The sequence below is a fragment of the Malaya genurostris genome, chromosome 2 (genome assembly GCF_030247185.1).
Source record: "Malaya genurostris strain Urasoe2022 chromosome 2, Malgen_1.1, whole genome shotgun sequence".
Classification (NCBI taxonomy): domain Eukaryota; kingdom Metazoa; phylum Arthropoda; class Insecta; order Diptera; family Culicidae; genus Malaya; species Malaya genurostris.
The window spans coordinates 19,233,498-19,247,791 of record NC_080571.1 but is presented as its reverse complement, the minus strand read 5'-3'; the positions used below and the strand labels follow the sequence as shown (position 1 = coordinate 19,247,791).

Sequence of the window (14,294 nt, the reverse complement as noted above, 5' to 3'; positions counted from 1 at the left end):
TTTTATATTTAGAAATCAATTTATTTACAATTTACTCAAAAATGGGGGCTTCGATTTTTGTGCTGTACTAAAGATTAAATTTTTATGTATATATAAAACAAACTCAATTGATATCTACTACAATTTTGAATTTGTCCAACATTTCCGTAGAATCTAAAAAATCGGTGCAGGATCGGAAATTTTAAAATTTCTGTTATGCCTTCAACGTTTCAGTATACACTCTAACCTCAATTTACGCGCAAAGTCGTGGGTGCGTAAATTAAATTTCGCGTAAATTGAGATTTAATTGTATCAAAATATGTTTTCATACTTCTATCGTTTGCAATCAATTGAAACTATAATTCTTAGAGACTCATAATTTGAATTTCACCAATAGCGCTAGTCTAGTTTTTAGATAAAACGGAAATTCTTAATTTTTGCGATGACTTGTACAATAAGAAAGTAGAACATAAACTCTTGGCGTAATGATGCCCTTCTCATCATCAACTAGTATAACCTACAGAGTAAAGCAGTTCTCAGATCGATAAGACCATTTCTGAGAAAACGAAGTGAGTTCCACTATTGCAGGTACTTCCGAAACAGGAGTCCGGGAACCGGTACAATCCAAGTCGGTTTGAGAAAAGTGATCGGGATCCATTTCCGAGTCTATGGTCAAGATATCCGATCGTTAATCGAAAACCGGGAATCAGAAAAGCCGACATCAATTTGTTTGGCCGTCTACTGACAATGACTATCGATTGGACTAGTTTTGAGGTAAATTTAGAAATTAGTTAACGTGTTTTACTTAGCGCTTTTAGTAACGGTATAAATATTTTAATAATCTTCACCCTGTAATTCCGCAACCGGATGTCCGGAATTGGTGTCGGCTGAAATTCAGGAATTCAATATGGGACCACAAGACTTTTCATTTGAACTTATATTCATTTGTAAAAAATTTGTCAATCCATTTTGGAATAAATGAACACTTTTTCCGGTGCTTTCGGAATCGGAAACCGGGAATCAGGATAGCCAGAACCGGTTTATTTTATTTGTCCACTGATAATTACTACTACTAATTTTGGTTAAATCTGCCACGCCATCTCTGAGCAAAGTGATGAAATAATTTGAAATTGTAATTTTTATACTAATCACCATATAATTCCGGAACCGGAAGTTGAATCGAAATGAAATTCAGGAACTTTATATAAGACATTTATACCTTTCATTTGAATCTAAGTTTGTGAGAATCGGTTCAGCTATCTCTGAGAAAAGTTAGTGCACTTATTTTCATTTTTTTGCACATATCATCCTGTAATTCCGGAACCGGAAGTCGGATTCGAATAAAATTCAGGAACTTTATACGGGGTTACAATACCTTCCATTTGAATCTAAGTTTTCGAAAATCGGTTCAGCCATCTCTGAGAAAAGTGAGTACGAAAAAATGTTTCACATACATACAGTCGAGGTTATCTTTTCTATATTGGCAGGTATAAATACGATGGAGAAAAAAACATAAGCGAAACATAAACATCTTTTTGAAAATTTTACTTCTAAATCGCTGTTTTCTTCATTCGACTTCGCGAAATCGACTCTCTCACTGAAAATTTTGGGCACTCGGAAAAGAAAAACCGAATACAAGTAGCACACCGGACGGCGTAGCCCGGTAGGTTGGAAGATACAAAAACATCATTTGACATATACAATTAGAGTGCAACATTCGAAACTAACTTCACTGTTCCGCGTAAAAACATTATTATCCACAATCGCTTCAAATGCGCACAAATTCTTAATAAATACACTTTCCACTAACAGTTTACGTCATTTTTACATATCGGTTTAGAAATTTATATATGGATATATCGTAACACATGCGAAAAACATCTAAACAATTTGCAAGCAGTTTCAACAAGACTGTCCCTTTTAGCTTTTTAATGGATTGTTTTGCTTTGACACTTCTCATGAGTTTTTAGCTAATAAACTTGTTAATAAAACCAATTTCAATTTTGTTTTCTTTGTGCTGTCCTTCAGTAATGATGGTGATAGATATATAGAAACAAATTTTCTGATTTTAATAACGAAATTAGTTGTCAATGAGAATTTCGTGTTGGATTGAAATATTGCTGGTTTGTGTCCAGAATTTTCGCCAACTAAACACATTCTCTAAAAATAAGAGCTTTTTTTAGCAAAGTAAATTCTCAATTTTAACTAATTTAATAGTTATTTTGGGAATTTTGTTGTTAAAATCAACTAATTCAAAATCAGTAATACGAATTAGGCGCAGAGCTAATTTCGGTCGTTCCGTGTATAACTTTAGGTAGACAACTCTATTTTACGTATGTTTCAGTGCATTTGATTTCTGAAACTAATACCATTCCAATGGTGAACAAATTTTGAAAATCGGTTGACTATTAACAAAGTTATGACTTGATAAAGTTGGAGCTCTCAATATTCAGTCGCGACGTTGATGCCAAAGGAAACAAAATTAGATAGCAGATAGGGCATTTTTTGCGCCTGAAAAAAACCTGGAACGGGAAAAATCACATTTTCATTGATTTTTCATAACCGATTGTCAATAATGATATACTTAATATAATCTACGAACTGTACAAAATTCGAGGGTGTAAAATTTATTGAGATCCGTTGAAAAACAGCTGAGCTATGACAGCTCAAAGTTACCGTTCCAACGTTCCAAGTTTTCGGGCTTGGTATTTGGAGTGTTAAGAGATAGAACGTTTTTTGTATATGAGTTCATAAAAAAGGGTGAGTACTGTAGTGTGCACGGAGCCGCTTTTCAAAGTGTATAGTAAATACGTTATTCTCCCGCATGTTTCAGCCAACCGGGAAATCGCGATAATGGACGGAAATTGAGGTCTCGTCAGTTCTTTAAAAAAAAACAACGAGAACCTTTCCTCGCTACAAACAATAGGGAACAGAAAAATGAAGCTGCCGGTAACCTGAATAGAAAAACTATCTGGATGCAACGTTATGATGGTGTCATTAATTTGTGAACAATATGGAGAAAAACCCCGCTAGTTTTGTTTATCAAACATGATAATTAGGAAAAAAAATCTCACCTTGTTTGAACACAATGAAAGGTTGACATTTTAGAGGAATCTGTAAGTAAAAATAAAGGTTAAAAACGTTAGTGTATCCTGAAAAACTACAGCCCATCGAAGCAAGCGTTGAAAACAGTCTGCCCATGTCAGACGTCATTAGTCTTGATCTTCCCAAGTCAAAACACATTATTCAACTCAAAAAAGGGCAAACTTTCTCGAATCTATAGCTCTGGTAGATAGAAAAAAAAATTCTCCCATTAGGATGCAGCTCCCTCCGTGCTAAGTCCGTGTGCAGCACGCCCCGAAGCGAATGACGCAACGCGGACACCTTGCCGGAGAGCAACCTGTCGCGGTCGTGGCGAGCACAGAACCGGCGACACCTCCTCAAAGTGCCGCGGCTCACACTTGCGGAATGCGCGTAGGAATGTTTCTCCATCGAATTAGGTAACACTTTGTCATCACACACACACACCCCAGACAACCGAAGCGGTTGTCGTCTTCATCGTCTTCTTGGCGAGTGCAGAACAATACGACACCGACGACGAAACCAACCAACCAACACCCAACTTCCTCTCGGCGGGTCTGCGATCATCACTTCCACAGCATGCGCGCTTCTAATGGCGCGTGTCTATAAATATTCAACCCCACGCGCACCCATGGAACATTTCCGGTGCCAGAGTCAGCAAAGTGCGCTCGATTCCTACTGCTGCTGGTGGTGCGGTGAAATCCAGCCAAACTTAGACCGAGGGGGGTGGGGGATCCAAGTGAAGTATGCGGTTCCGAAGCTGTGCACAATTGCTTTTGTTTTGGTTTGGAATCGGTAGTGTCAGCACGTACTATACCGAGCCCGTAAGAATGGAGGGGTGCGGAAGCGGCGGCATCTGGATCGCGTTTTAACAGATGACTTCCGTCCGAACAGCTGCCGACAGTGTAATCGATACAGAGCGGAATAATAATATTCACTAACTTTGTCAACGAATATTGCATGCCTCACTGACCTAACCCTGATTCGTGATTGCTAAAGATTGTAATGCAACAGACAAAGATAATCACCAAATTTTTTTTAAATGTCGGATACTTTTGAAACTTTCAGGGACTAGATTTTAAGATATTTATTTAAAAGATATTTTTATTCAGGCCCACTTGCGTACAAGCTTTATGTAACCGATCGAGCCGATTTTTAAAATAAAAAAAATTTGTATTGGATCTCGTTGTCACCCTTTTTCTAGGGGGAGGGGAGTTTCCTGCGAGGATTGAGGGGCACTTTGTTCGTGGCTCGTCTCGTCATCCATTGCCGCATCGGTGGTATTGTTGTTCATTTCCGTTTTCCTTGTTATTCGCAGTCTTGAGCTCGTTGCTAGTTGCTGTAGGTGAGTCTTGTTGTACATTGGTGGCAGTTGCTGGTTGGTTTGATGGTGAAAGAGGAGTACTGCGCTCACTAGTTTCCGTTGTTAAACGGTTGTCCTTGCCTTTTGCTGAAGATGTCCTTTTCGCTGTTTCAGTGCAAAGTTTACCGTAGTGTGCAGGTTGTTCACAAAACTGACATGTAACCAGCTGATTTTCGTAGGTAACCAGCGTTTTACACGGATGAATTCCACCTTGACCACAAATGCCCACGCCATTTTGGATACCGGGGAAAAAATTTCGCCATTCTTCCCTTTCGATGGAGAGAATTTCACCGCACTGCGACATATTTTCGCGAACGAACTTATCGCTGGCCTGCAGGGGAAGGTCATGCACGCATACTTCTATGGCATAGTCCACCTTGTACGCAGGGATTATGTATTTAATAAGGAGTGTATCGAAAAGTAGTTAGCAACATAGATTATTGAATAAAAAAGAGAAAAAAAAACATATTTTGACATCAGTTTTCGATATATTGTAGACAAATTACATTTTTATGCATTTCACTGATTATATTGAAGAAAATCCTAGTTTCTGTGAAACGCTAGCACTTTGGACTTGACATTCTTCATTAAGTTCTGCACTGTTACTTTTGTGACTTTCCTGGTGGCAGCTGTCCAGCTGACACTGTACCTTCCTTCCGACAGTGCCGCTTGACAATTGCCCAATACCTTTCAATTGACCGAAGATCCGAGCACTTCGGTGGGTTGATGTCCTTTTCCACGAATTGTACATTATTTTTTGACAACCACTGTAGAACGGAGTTGGCGTAGTGGGCTGAAGCCAAATCCGGACAGAAGAGAGGAGGAGCCTTATGCTTTCTGTACAGTGGCAGCATTTTCTTCTTCAAACATTCTTCCTCGTACACCTTGGCGTTAGTTGTGCCCTTCGTGAAGAAAATCGACGACCGCAAACCACAGGTACAAATTGCTTGCCAGACCAACACCTTCTGCCCAAACTTTTCCATCGCCACCGTGGTGTCAGCGTCCTGGACGACGCTGGACGCCTGGACGTACACCGATTTCGTATAATATTGCGGTCCGGGCAGCGCTCGAGAGTCTTCCTTGGCGTAGGTTTCGCCGTCGATCAGGATGCATCCGTCTTTATTCTGTAGAATCGGATTATACAGTTTTCGCTTGCTGTACCAGGGACTTTTTTGGCACCTTCTGTTTCTTCTACGTTTTTAGGGAGTTCCGAACTTTGATCCGTGAATCATCCCGATGCTGGTGTTGAACTGCTTGGCCAAATCCCGCGTCGACGCCGATGGGTTTTTTCTGATGTACTCAACCACTTTTGAGTCCCGGCCGGGCTGGCTGGGACCCGTTTTCCTGCCGGATCGGGGCAAATCCTTCATGGAAAGGGTCTTACCGAACTTCTCGATAGTATTTTTGACATTGGTGTGGTGCACTTTCACCCGTTTTGCAAGTTCGTTGTACGTGACACCACTTTCTGAGCACCAAGTGTGCAGAATTTTCTTTCGCGTTTCCGGATCAATTTGACTCATCATTGGAACGCTAAACCGTACCGAAACCAATCGATTGCGCAGCTGTTATTGACATGTAAACAAACATGTCACCGCAAAACACGCTGCAAAAAATTAAGCCATTTCAGAGTAATAACTGTTTGAATGTTGCTAACTGCTTATCGATACACTCCTTATTGTCACACTCAACTTTGTGCGTCTTGCTGTTAACTGAAGTGAATACAATTGCTTCTCTTTCACGTTTAAACATAATGTCCACACAGTTAGACGCCTTGTTGAACTGAATCTCAGTTGCATTTTTAGCGTCTAGATGCATTCGTTAGATGCATTTTAATTTAAGTAAGATTTTAATTTCATTTGCTGCTGGTCTAACTGGAATTCAATACAAATTAAATTTGGTCTTGTGAGTCTTGCAACACAAAATTTGATGCACGCACGTTGTTCTAAATTTTCATCCATTATAAAAATCGCCACACGAAAATTTTTCAACTTCTTTGTATAGACACCAAACAAAAACTAATCCTACGATATGCGTCAAAATTTGACAGAATATGTATAAAAGTGTTGCCAACGTTGAGAGAATAAAAGTTTACCGATTGGACAAGCGCGGTAATTTAAAAATTAAAATTCCGGTTCTTTTTTGATCATAAGGTACTTCATTTGATTTCCATAAATGTTCATCTTGGTTCTGAATCTATACTCTGGAGTTGAACTCTGCACTTCGAATCAGTTTCAATTTCAGAATCCATGATTCCTGAGATCACCCTCCACTTGATCGATCCACCTTGCTCGCTGCGCTCGTCCTCTTCTTCTTGTACCAGTCGGATCAGACGTCCGATTTTAGCTGTCCGTACGATGGGTGATTCCCCTAGCAGCTGTTGCAATTCGTGATTCATACGCCGACTCCACGTTCCGTCGTCCATCAGCACTCCGCCATAGATGGTCCTCAGTACCTTTCTTTCGAAAACACTAAGGGCACGTTGGTCCTCTGCCAGCATAGTCTAGGTCTCGTGGCCATAGAAAACAACCGGTCTAATGAGCGTTTTGTAGATGGTCAATTTCGTGCGGTGACGTACTGTTCTCGATCGAAGGGTTTTTCTGAGTCCAAAGTACGCACGATTCCCTGCCAAAATACGTCTCTGTATTTCTCTGCTGGTGTCATTGTCGGCGGTCACCAGTGAGCCCAAATACACAAACTCGTCAACCACCTCGATATCGTCACCGTCTATCAATATTCGTGGTGGGAGGCGTAGTGTTTCTTTTCTAGAGCCTCTTCCTCTCATGTTTTTTGTTTTCGACGCATTTATGGCCAGTCCGATACGCCTAGCTTCGGTTTTCAGTCCGATATAGGTTTCCGTCATCTTCTCAAGGTTACGTGTCACAATATCAATATCGTCAGCGAAGCCAAAAATTTGTACGGACTTTCGGAAGATCGTGCCATTCGTGTCGATCCTCGCTCTTCGAATCACACCTTCCAGGGTAATATTGAACAAGATACAAGAAAGTCCATCACCTTGACGTAGCCCTCTCCGAGATTCGAAGGGACTCGAGAGTGTCCCAGATACTCGGACGTAGCACATCACTCTATCCATCGTTGCTTTGACCAATCGCGTCAGTTTATCCGGGAAACCATATTCGTGCATGATCCGCCATAGCTGTTCTCGATCGATTGTGTCGTATTGCCGCTGTTGAAGTCAATGAATAGGTGATGCGTGGGTACGTTGTATTCACGACATTTCTGGAGTACTTGTCTTATCGCGAATAACTAGGTCAAGAAGAGGAAATAAACTACTTTAGAGACAAAATTAGACAACAATAAAACTTCTACATCAACGAAACTATCATGTGTATTCAATGTACAACAAATAATAATGCCCCTCAAAGATGGATCTGCCAACAACAGTGAAGTCGGACCAATGGACGTGGGCATGAATGGTGAATTATTATTCCCTCTTAATACGATGAACAGCAATGAAAGCGCCTCATCCTTAAAGATACAATTTGCAAGATAATTGTTCGGGTCGGGCACGGGTGCCGATTTTTTCATTTTCAACGGGGACGGGTTAGAAAATTTGGTCAGTATACGGGTTATTTCGGGTCGGGTACGGGTAGATTTTAATTTTTTTATCGGGAAGATAAATTAATCTTGGGTCGGGCACGGGAAAAATTTTTTAATTTCGATGCTTACCCGACATCTCAAATTGAACATTTGTTTGTATACTTCCGAATTTTTTTCGAGCAGATAACCGTGATTTGAAGTTTGTTTCACTTTCATGAAAGCATTTCAGAGACTTTTTGATACCAATTTAATATTTGGCTAGTTCTCAGATTATTACTTTAATTTCTACTAGTTTTTGTGAGCATTAACGGATCGTTCAGGCTCGAGAGGTAACTTGCTTCAGCACCACATCCTTAACCATAGGGCTGCTGTTTACCCTGGTTCGATTCGTTCAATCAACCAATGATCATGGGGCTGTAGTGTAGATTTTAGTCCATCGATAAGATCGATGGATAAAAAATATGCTACACAGCACCGACTCTCTCACTCTCTATCTCTCTCTTTTTTTCTCTATCTCTCTGCGCCTATTCAGGATAACGCGCAGACAAAAAACGAGTTGAAGTTCTTTTTGTGCTCGCTCTTTCGAAAGTCATAATAATCAGTCATGTTGCAAAGGTTTTTTTTTCTTATTCGCCTCTTCGCCTCCGAAATCTGCCCTGCCCGTTACTCGTACCGGTGTCCAGTAGAGCAGAACCCGATCGTGAGACCTGCGGCACAGCAAGATCATGTCACACTCCTCTTTCCACCTTTTTGTTCCTTGATTAGACGCGATGCGACGGCCGACGGGGTGATCCTCACGGAAGAAGGGAACCAAGGAATTTAAATGTGCCATTGTTCAAGCTGGTTTTATGGGTCGAAAAATGAGACGTTTGTCTCGTGTTTCGAGCCCCGAAACATGGCCGTTTTTGGTGCAGTGCCATAAATTGTGTCGAACGTGTCGCAGCCGCCGCAAATTTTCGAACAACTGACGGATCTTCGTGAAGCCACCAAGTGACGATTAGCGGGTTCTGGTCCGGAAATCGGGCATGTCGCTTGAAATTACCCTCTTCCCCGACCATCGGAGTAGTATCTCGTACGGTGATCACAAAATCATGTTCTGTCTTCAATTTCGCTGACACGTCTCGTCTATCCGACGGCGGCATCTACCTACCAAATTATCTTGATTATCAAATTCCATTCCAGGAAAAAGTCACACGAGGCGATCGAAACCAAACCGAACCGACCCGGCGAATGACGAACAACGAATACAAAAAAAAAATCAATTCGTACATCGATCGGAAAGCTGCTCGAGTCAAACGTTCGAGACGAACGGTCCCGTGTTTGTGTGTTTGTGTGATGAATATTTGAATACTTTGGAAGAAACCCCAGAACCCAGAGCTGGAAACGACTAAGCCACACATTTAAGCCTCCCGATATCCTTTTGGCATAAATTAAAATTTTATAGCTTTCGCTTTATGCCGCCGGCCGCAGCCGTTTAACACCCGTAGCGTGGCGACCCAAAACCACGATCTCGGGGGGAATGTGAACCCGATGTCGGTTTTGAAGAGAAAGAACTCGCGATGCCCAGTGAACTTAGCGGTTTTACCAACTGGTGCCACATCGAAAAACTATAACAAACCGGATCGTTCGAGGGAGTCGTAACTCGAATGGGGAAACCTGATGCGGTGAACTGTAGGCTTCACCGGAGACCGCCGAGCACCGGTGACTCATGTCCATTGTTCATGTACTGACAGCCGCCGGTGCTTGTCACCGTAAGCGATCTCAAACTGCATCGGTAGAATGCCCATTTGGGATGTATTATTGTTTCTACTGCCCTCCAAGTTAAACATCTAAAATACTAAAGTTTCAAATGTAAGGCTTGTTCCCGACAAAATCTGGACACCCCTAAATACGTAATTCTTTGAAAATATTTCGCGAACTGATGAACGTATGTCTGTTTGTATGTATAAAATTACCAATATTTGGTGAAACTACAAGCTTTCAGATCGAAGATGGCGGCGAAATCTGGATCTGTCAGTAAGAAAACTTGGATTTCCGGCAAGCACTGTCCATAGCGTTGTTACACGTTTGATAACAACCAGGAATAAGATACCAGATCTTTCGGTACGTTCTGAGGCTAGAAAAACAACAAAAATCTCAAAAGTCGTGCACACTTTCAAGCACCGCCAAGTCGTTAAAAGTGTTAAACTGTACCGAACCGGAATGATAAACAGAATGTTCGCGAGTTGTATCGCGAATATTTGACGAAGTTTTCCTACGTGAAAGTCTATGGGAAACTTTAGCAGTTTCTTGGAATGTCTTTTTTACTGCCATGCAACCGAACGTTAGAGAGCATTTAAGGACGAAGAACAAGTGTCCCAAAAAATAGTTAGTTTAGGCAGGCAATATGCAGCTGTGGCTCAAGCAAGCCAAATCTTCATTACTATCGGAAGGGTAAACAAGAATTCCTAAAAAAGCGATTGTTACCATTCCTAAGCCGCCATGACGCTCCTTCGTTATTCTGGCCTAATTTGGCATCTTGTCACTACGCCAAAGAGGGGTCTAAAGCGAATAGAGTCCATGTTGAACCGAAAGATACGAATTCACCTAACTGTCCGGAGTTATTTCTTAAGGCAATTTACATAAGTTTTTCTTCGCCGTAGCATCACTTTTATCAGGTGCACAACTTTGCTTCCGCTGTTTTTTTCCAAAATTAAAAGCTTTATTACAAAATAGTGCTTTAAAGTATTGTCCGTCGGTAGCGACAACTTTCTCCCATCTTTCCGGCAATTTTCGTATCCCGGCTCGAAAAAAGGAGTCCTCTTTTGACGCTATCCATGAAGGGGCCACATCTGGGGAATGCGGCAGGTGGGGCAAGACTTCCCATTTCAGCGTTTCCAGGTACTTTTTGACCACTTTTGCGACGTGAGGCCGAGCATTGTTGTGTTGGAGGGTGACTTTGTCATGATATTGTGGCCGCTAAATAGTAAATCACACCGAGCTGATCCCACCAAATACAAATCATAACCTTGGCGCCGTAAATATTCGGTTTTGCCTTCGACGAAGTAGCATGCCCGGGCTTTTCCCATGATTTTCTGCGTTTAGGATTATCGTATCGAACCCACTTTTCATCACCGGTTACGATTCGATGTAAAAAACCCTTACGATTTTGTCTTTGAAGCAGTTGCTCACATACAAATAGACGGCGCACGATGTTCCTCGGTTTCAACTCGTACGGTACCCAGTTTCCTTCTTTCTGAATCATGCCCAGGGCCTTGAGACATTTTGAAATGGCTTGCTGACTCACTCCCAACGATTCGGCAAGCACTTCTTGAGTTTGGCACGATTCATCATCATGCAATGCTTCTAGTTGTTCATATTTGAAGGTTTTTTCACTTCTACCACAATGTTTGTCTTCGACATCGAAATCACCATTTTTTAAACGTTGAAATCACTCCCGACACGTTCTTTTACTCAGAGCAGCATCACCGTAAGTTTCTGAGAGCATTAGATGCGCTATTAAAATTTTGCTATTGGATGAACTAAGACTTCAATAGTCTCAGTTGTCTTTATGAAATGATAAAAAAGTTTCCTGTAAGAAAGGTCACGACAAGCAAGAATGTCTCGAACTGGGGCATTGGATGGTCTATCTTGGGTACGCAAAGAATTTATTAGTTGAGATCGGACATCACGATACTCCACGCATATCCAAACGACATGATCAATATCGCAATAACCTTCGCCACAAGCACAATGATTAGTTTCGGAAAGTCCAATTCGAAGGAGATGTGCATCTAACGTGTAGTGATTGGACATGAGTCTGGACATCACACGAATGAAGTCCCTACTCACACACATCCACCGACCCACATCATCTTTGTCCCAAGAAGCTTGCCAACTGGCAAGTGTTCTTTGGCGAGTCGCGCTATGGAATTCGTTGAAAGCAATCAGTCGCTCATAAATTTCACCTTCAGTAGCACCACGTTTGTCTAAATGAGTTGCGACCTATCGAGCGGTATTGGGCTCTCGTGAAGAGAAAACTCTCTCGATAGGAGCAACAAACTACAACCATAGAAAAAATTCGAAAATCTAACTAAGACAAAAGTTTTAGTGTGAAAGATTCATCTGATTGTGATTATTTATTTTTGTAAGTATTTGGTTCTATTATCGTAAGTTGGAATTTCCTGGAATACATTGAATCTGTGTTCGACAGGTTATGAGGATGGAATCGCAGTTAAACATAAACATAAATTCTTAAGGGCTGAGGCCAGTAGATCGCGTATAACCACGTGTCCCGCTCTGCGTATTACATTTCTCTCCATGCTCTCTCGCATATGTGCAAATGACTCTCGATGGGCCGGGTGGCCAGAAAATTTTCGATATTTTCGGTTACAAGTTTAACTACATCAATCGGTCGAATGGGATTTACATATATAAGCATATATGCTACCGCTTGTTTTTGTTACGTTACCAGGAAACTGCAGCAGAAAAAATGGCGCGTGCATGAAAATCGACTTACCTTCAGAAAAATAACATTCACTTCATTTTTATCGCGACAACATATATGTTTTTATGCACTAATCGCATCTAAATTAAATTATCTAAACATTGTCAGGATAGATTTTCAATTCATGCTTCTGGAGGCGAGATATTCAATGAACTTCAGCTATGCAATTCTTCCTTCAGAAAAAAGACTTTCCGACCGCTAAAGTCAATGAATTATTCTGAAATTTTCACTGAATAATCTAAACTAATTCTCTAAGAAATTGTCAGTTGGGTTTTTTTTATATTCGTCACCGTTTCTCATAAAATCAGATATGAAGCGTGAAAATAGCCCTCTAAAACATCCTGAAACACACTGGCCTTAGACCTTAATCAACTCAATCAACTTGTTTTGTAATTGTTAATCTGACTTATTCATGTTAGTAAACGAATCCAATCAGTGATATCAAAATTTAAAATATCGGCAAATCTCGAAAATCCTTTGGAAGAATTTCTAAATGAGCACTGCATTCCCGGAAATTGCCATCTTTAACTCTGTCGTTGGGCGAGATACGCAGAATGTGTAAACTTCCGGCATCTCTTATTGCGTTTAAATTTGTCTTAATTAAATTGATCGCATTGCAATCGCAAGCTGACTTTATTGAAATTACAGTACAAATTTGTTGTGTACGCTAAGTCGCATTTGACCTCAACAAGCATCGTGCCTACTACCGATTTGTGTTTTAGTCAAAATTTTGCTTGAGTTTCGCGAAAATCCGTACTACTCACTCGCAAAGTTGTCGGAATTGATGACAGTGGCCAAATTAACTGTTAATAATGAAATAAATATATTATGAGCTCGTTCGTCGACAGTCAGTAATCAGTAAGTAGATTGCGAGAAACTCGAAAACCGGATGTCACAAAAACGACGAAAAGTGTTATAAACGTTCCTCCAAGAAATGTCTACAACCGTGCATCGAACTAAACATCTAGCAAGACTAGAATGTGTTGACTCTGAATCAAGCGATATGGAAATCAAGTCGGTCGATCACGCCAGCCAATGTTGCTTGAATATCAAAAATGCAACGAACGCCAATGATCATCGTTCGCTTTTCTTCGCCTTTATTCGATAATCGCTCCGATATTCGGACTTGTCCGTATATTCGGGTGCGAACGAAGCCAACGCTGCTTCGTTGCTCGCATGAAGATCTATTCCTTGCAGTTGTTATTCGCATTGAACATACCCCCGAATGGCTTAACGCGAATGTGGAACGAATATTCATGCAACAATCATCGTCAAAACCTAATTCGCGATGATGGTTTGTGCTGTCTTTGAAACAAGCAAATTAAGACGCTTTCCTCCATTGTGACAGAAACTTTTCTTAAACCAAATGTCAAATTGAAAAGTAATTCACATTATGTGGTTCATCGATTTGACAGGTTTACTGGAATGGGTGGTGGAGTTGCCATTTTTGCAAATTAAACATCGAATTTTACCTTCTTTCAATACTAAAGTGATTGAAAGCTTGGGAATCGAAGTTGAAACCATTCGTGGAATTTATTTCATCGCTGGAGCATATTTGCCATTCCAATGCACCGGCGAACAATTAAATTTAGGGGACTTAAATGCTGAGCATGTCCAGTGGAATTGTAGGCAAAACAACAGTAATGGTAAAATACTTCATAATCAACTCTCAGCTGGTTACTTTACAGTTTTTTATCCCAGTAATCCTACTTGTTTCTCTTCCGTGAAAAACCCGTCTACAATTGATCTGGTTCTAACAGATCAAAGTCACATTTATAGTGAACCGATTACACATGCTGACTTTGACTCAGATCATCTTCCTGTAAC

The 14,294-nt window shown here is 40.9% G+C and overlaps 1 protein-coding gene across 5 annotated transcripts in view; it reads right to left on the bottom strand.

Moving 5' to 3' along the window:
* The window catches only part of LOC131432668 (interference hedgehog-like), a 212,677-nt gene that overhangs the window by 133,271 nt on the left and 65,112 nt on the right, over window positions 1–14,294 (bottom strand). For 4 of the 5 annotated variants that reach the window (XM_058599071.1, XM_058599073.1, XM_058599074.1 and 1 more), the window contains exon 2: window positions 3,054–3,093. The exons of the other annotated variant lie outside the window; for it this stretch is intronic. The gene's annotated coding sequence lies outside the window, so the exon portion shown is untranslated. The remainder of the gene's footprint in view (window positions 1–3,053; window positions 3,094–14,294) is intronic. 5 annotated transcript variants of the gene reach the window in all.